The sequence below is a fragment of the Triticum aestivum genome, chromosome 6B (assembly GCF_018294505.1).
Source record: "Triticum aestivum cultivar Chinese Spring chromosome 6B, IWGSC CS RefSeq v2.1, whole genome shotgun sequence".
NCBI classification, from domain to species: domain Eukaryota; kingdom Viridiplantae; phylum Streptophyta; class Magnoliopsida; order Poales; family Poaceae; genus Triticum; species Triticum aestivum.
Genome location: NC_057810.1, coordinates 530,766,980 through 530,773,641, shown reverse-complemented (window position 1 = coordinate 530,773,641; position 6,662 = coordinate 530,766,980).

Here is a 6,662-nt window from a genome sequence, read left to right as displayed (position 1 = left end):
TTACGCTCACTTTTATCACTTGCTACCTTGCTGTTTTTATAATTTCAGATTACAAATACTCCTATCTACCATCCATATTGCACTTGTATCACCATCTCTTCGCCGAACTAGTGCACCTATACAATTTACCATTAGATTGGGTGTGTTGGGGACACAAGAGACTCTTTGTTATTTGGTTGCAGGATTGTTTGAGAGATACCATCTTCATCCTACGCCTCCCATGGATTGATAAACCTTAGGTCATCCACTTGAGGGAAATTTGCTACTGTCCTACAAACCTCTGCACTTGGAGGCCCAACAACGTATACAAGAAGAAGGTTGTGCAGTAGACATCACGCACTTTGTGTGCAAAATAGACAATCTCTTTTGAAGGCATGGTGTCACGTCATGGCACATATATGTCGTGGTAAAACATTGTCCAATTTGGGCCAAGCTTTATTATGAACCTCTTACAAATTGGAGCTTCTCTCAACAAGAAGCCTTGTGGTTCCAAGAGGGAAACGTGTTCCCCTTGTTGTCTAAATGTAATCATGACCTCTTTTCGCCTTGTATTTTCTTCTACGGGCAACATGGAACTACATGATATCCATGCTGAAATTTAAACTTATTCAGGGTTCGTTTGTCCTTTTTATACACTAATTGAGTTTCCTAGACATTTAATGCCCATAATTCAAATCTGAACTACAAATACATGATCAAGTTCACCAAAATGGCTAGAAAAATTGTACATGCATGTGTCCTTGGGTGCATGTTTAATTAGGTCCGATGCCAGGAATGGGAACAAATGAAAACCGTACCGGCGTCCTGGCTCGTCCTCAAACATTTGGAATCTCGGGTTTTAAATCCCCATAAAATCCAAAACTCATTAGAAAGTCATAAAAGGTGGCATGGTGTCACGTCATGGCACATATTTGTCATGGTAAAAACATTGCCAATTTGGGCCAAGCTTTATTACAAACCTTTTACAAATCGGAGCTTTCTCTCAACAAGAAGCCTTGTGGTTCCGATAGGGAAACATGTTCCCCTTGTTGTCGAAATGTAATCACGACCTCTTTTCAGCTTGTATTTTATTCTACGGGCAACATGGAACTACATGATATCCATGGTGAAATTTAAACTTATTCAGGGTTTGTTTGGCCTTTTTATATATACACTAATTGAGTTTTCTAGGCATTTAATGTCCATAATTCAAATCTGAACTACAAATACATGCTCAAGTTCACCAAAATGGCTAGAAAAATTGTACATGCATGTGTCCTTGGATGCATGTTTAATTAGGTCCCATGCCAGGAATGGGAACGAATTATAACCATATCGGCGTCCTGGCTCGTGCTCAAACATTTGGAATCTTGGGTTTTAAATCCCCATAAAATCCAAAACTCACCAGGAAGTCATCAAAGGTGGCATGGTGTCACGTCATGGCACATATATATCATGGTAAAAACATTGCCAATTTGTGCCAAGCTTTATTAAAAACCACTTACAAACCAGAGCTTCTCTCAAGGAAGTCTGATGGTTCCGATAGGGAAACGTGTTCCCCTTGTGGCAAAACATGGTCGCTCCCTCTTTTCGCCTTGTATTGTCTTCTACGGGCAACATGGAACGATATGATATCCATGCTGAAATTTATACTTATTTAGGGTTTGTTTGGCCTTTTTATACACTAATTGAGTTTTCTAGGCATTTAATGTCCATAATTCAAATCTGAAGTACAAATACATGCTCCAGTTCACCAAAATGGCTAGAAAAATTATACATGCATGTGTCCTTGGGTGCATGTTTAGGTCCCATGCAAGGAATGAGAACGAATTACAATCTGACCGACGTCCTGGCTCGTCCTCAAACATTTGGAATCTTGGTTTTAAATCCCCATAAATCCAAAACTCACTAGAAAGTCATTAAAGCTGGCATGGTGTTACGTCATGGCACATATATGTCGTGGTAAAAACATTGCCAATTTGGGAGAAGCTTTATTACAAACCTCTTACAAACCGGAGCCTGTCGCAAGAACCCTCGTGGTTTCGATCGGGAAATGTGTCCCCTTGTCGGCCAAACGATAATCGCTCCCTCTTCTAGGCTCGTATTTTTTTCTACACGCAACATGTACGGAACAACGGGAGATTCATGCTGAACTTTGAAATTATTCACGGTTCGTTTGACCCTTTTTATTCATCAATTGAGTTCTCTAGGCATTTAATGTCCATAATTCAAATCTGAACTACAAATACATGCTCCAGTGCACCAAAATGGCTAGAAAAATGGTACATGTGTCCTTGGGGTGCATGTTTAGGGTTCGTATGACCATTGTATACATTACTAATTAAGTTTTCTACGCATTAAATGTAGTTCATAATTCAAATTTGAACTACAAGCACAAAATGGGTGGGAAATCGTACATGTGTCATTGGGTGCATGTTTAGGTCACATTTAAGGAATGGGAATGAATTACAAACTTGTCGTCGTCCTGAAACATTGAGAATCTCGGTTTTTAAATCCTAGTAAATCAAAAACTCACCAAAAAAACATGAAACTTGGCATGGTTTCATGACATGGCACATATATGCCGTGGTAAAAAAATCATCCAGTTTGAGAAGAGGCGCACATATTAGTAGCCAACGAAGTCCTTTTTAAAACAACAAGCTGACACGTTAATATCACAACCGGTTGTATCATATGAACCGTGTCAATATTTAACCATACTTAGTGGTGTGCGTGCGACTGTTTGATTAGATGGGACGAGCGTGAGAAGTCCGGCGTGTAGGCTCGACGTAACGCGTGCGAGCAGTCCGCCGCGTAGGCTCGACGGGACGTGTGTGTCATGTCCACCTCGCAGGCTCGACGGGACACGTGCGAGCAGCAAGGCTGCCCATGTGAAGGAAATATGCCCTAGAGGCAATAATAAAGTTATTATTTATTTCCTTAATTCATGATAAATGTTTATTATTCATGCTAGAATTGTATTAACCGGAAACATGATACATGTGTGAATACATAGACAAACATATAGTCACTAGTATGCCTCTACTTGACTAGCTCATTAATCAAAGATGGTTATATTTCCTAACCATAGACATGTGTTGTCATTTGATTAATGGGATCACATCATTAGGAGAATGATGTGATTGACATGACCCATTCCGTTAGCCTAGCACTTGATCGTTTAGTATGTTGCTATTGCTTTCTTCATGACTTATACATGTTCCTGTAACTATGAGAATTATGCAACTCCCGTTTACCGGAGGAACACTTTGGGTACTACCAAACGTCACAACATAACTGGGTGATTATAAAGGAGTACTATAGGTGTCTCCGAAGGTACATGTTGAGTTCACGTATTTCGAGATTAGGTTTTATCACTCCGATTGTCGGAGAGGTATCTCTGGGCTCTCTCGGTAATGCACATCACTATAAGCCTTGCAAGCAATGTAGCTAATGAGTTAGTTACGAAATGATGTATTACGTAACGAGTAAAGAGACTTGCCAGTAACGAGATTGAACTAGGTATTGGATACCAACGATCAAATCTCGGGAAAGTAACATACCGATGACAAAGGGAACAACGTATGTTGTTATGCGGTTTGACCGATAAAGATCTTCGTAGAATATGTGGGAGCCAATATGGGCATCCAGGTCCCGCTATTGGTTATTGACCGGAAACAAGTTCTAGGTCATGTCTACATAGTTCCTGAACCCGTAGGGTCCGCACACTTAACGTTTCGTTGATGATATAGTATTATATGAGTTATGTATGTTGGTAACCGAATGTTGTTCGGAGTCACGAATAAGATCATGGACATGACAAGGAACTCCGGAATGGTCCGGAGATAAAGTTTGATATATGGGATAATAGTGTTTGATCTCCGGAAGAGTTCCGGAATTCACCGGAAGGGGTTCCGGATGTTTCCCGAAATGTTTGGGAACGAGAACACGTTATGTGGGCCATGGGGGAAGCCCACAAGGTTTTTGGAAAGCGCAAAACGAAGTTTTGGGGAGTCCAGGGGCCAGACGCTAGGGTCCCTGGCGTCTGGGTCCAGACGCCGGGAACCCTGGCGTCTGGCCCTGGAGTCCGAGAAGGACTCTTGCCTTTCGGGTGAAACCGACTTTGTGGAGGCTTTTACTCCAAGTTTTGACCCCAAGGCTCAACATATAAATAGAGGGGAAGGGCTAGCACCAAAGACACATCAAGAAACACCAAGTCGTGTGCCGGCAACCCCGTCCCCTCTAGTTTATCCTCCGTCATAGTTTCCGTAGTGCTTAGGCGAAGCCCTGCGGAGATTGTTCTTCACCAACACCGTCACCACGCCGTCGTGCTGCCGGAACTCATCTACTACTTCGCCCGTCTTGCTGGATCGAGAAGGCGAGGACGTCATCGAGCTGAACATGTGCAGAACTCGGAGGTGCCGTGCATTCGGTACTTGGATCGGTCGGATCGTGAAGACGTACGACTACATCAACCGCATTGATAAACGCTTCTTGGCGATCTTCAAGGGTATGAAGATACACTCCTTCTCTCGTTGCTATGCATCACCATGATCTTGTGTGTGCGTAGGATTTTTTTTGAAATTACTACGTTCCCCAACAGTGGCATCCGAGCCTAGGTTTTATGCGTAGATGTCATATGCACGAGTAGAACACAAGTGAGTTGTGGGCGATACAAGTCATACTGCTTACCAGCATGTCATACTTTGGTTCGACGGTATTGTGAGATGAAGCGGCCGGACCGACATTACGCGTACGCTTACGCGAGACTGGTTTCACCGTTGCGAGCACTCGTGCTTAAAGGTGGCTGGCGGGTGTCTGTCTCTCTCACTTTAGCTAAATCGAGTGTGGCTACGCCCGGTCCTTGCGAAGGTTAAAACAACATTAACTTGACGAACTATCGTTGTGGTTTTGATGCGTAGGTAAGAACGGTTCTTGCTAAGCCCGTAGCAGCCACGTAAAATTTGCAACAACAAAGTAGAGGACGTCTAACTTGTTTTTGCGGGGCATGTTGTGATGTGATATGGTCAAGACGTGATGCTATATTTTGTACGAGATGATCATGTTTTGTAACTGAAGTTATCAGCAACTGGCAGGAGCCATATGGTTGTCGCTTTATTGTATGAAATGCAAACGCCCTGTAATTGCTTTACTTTATCACTAAGCGGTAGCGATAGTCGTAGAAGCAATAGATGGCGTAACGACAAACGATGCTACGATGGAGATCAAGGTGTCGCGCCGGTGACCGATGGTGATCACGACGGTGCTTCGAAGATGGAGATCACAAGCACAAGATGATGATGGCCATATCATATCACTTATATTGATTGCATGTGATGTTTATCCTTGTGCATCTTATCTTGCTTTGATTGACGGTAGCATTTTAAGATGATCTCTCACTAATTATCAAGAAGTGTTCTCCCTGAGTATGCACCGTTGCAAAGTTCTTCATGCTGAGACACCACGTGAATGATCGGGTGTGATAGGCTCTACGTTCAAATACAACGGGTGCAAAATAGTTGCACATGCGGAATACTCAGGTTAAACTTGACGAGCCTAGCATATACAGATATGGCCTCAGAACACGGAGACCGAAAGGTCGAGCGTGAATCATATAGTAGATATGATCAACATAGTGATGTTCACCATTGAAAACTACTCCATCTCACGTGATGATCGGACATGGTTTAGTTGATTTGGATCACGTGATCACTTAGATGACTAGAGAGATGTCTGTCTAAGTGGGACTTCTTAAGTAATATGATGAATTGAACTTAAATTTATCATGAACTTAGTCCTGGTAGTATTTTGCAAATTATGTTGTAGATCAATAGCTCGCGTTGTTGCTTTCATATGTTTATTTTGATATGTTCCTAGAGAAAATTGTGTTGAAAGATGTTAGTAGCAATGATGCGGATTTGATCCGTGATCTGAGGTTTATCCTCATTGCTGCACAGAAGAATTATGTCCTTAATGCACCGCTAGGTGACAGACCTATTGCAGGAGAAGATGCAGACGTTATGAACGTTTGGCTAGCTCAGTATGATGACTACTTGATAGTTTAGTGCACCATGCTTAACGGCTTAGAATCAGGACTTCAAAGACGTTTTGAACGTCATGGATCATATGAGATGTTCCAGGAGTTGAAGTTAATATTTCCAGATAAGATAGTGATTGACAGAATTCTCTAGTCACCATCACCAAGTTAGTAGAACTTTGTGATGAACTATAGTATGCAAGGGATGACGAAAACGATTCCTGAGCTCTTCGTGATGTTGAAATCGACGAAGGTAGAAATCAAGAAAGAGCATCAAGTGTTGATGATTGACAAGACCACTAGTTTTAAGAAAAGGGCAAAGGGAAAGAAAGGGAACTTCAAGCAGAATGGCAAGCAAGTTGTCACTCCCGTGAAGAAGACCAAAGCTGGACCAAGGCCTGAAACTGAGTGCTTACACTGCAAAGGAAATGGTCACTGGAAGCGGAAATATCCTAAATATTTGGTGGATAAGAAGGATGGCAAAGTGAACAAAGGTATATTTGATATACAAGTGTTTGATGTGTGCCTTACTAGTGTTTATAGTAGCCCCTGAGTATTTTGATACTTGTTCGATTGCTAAGATTAGTAACTCGAAACAGGAGTTACAGAATAAACAGAAACTAGTTGAGGGTGAAGTGACGATGTG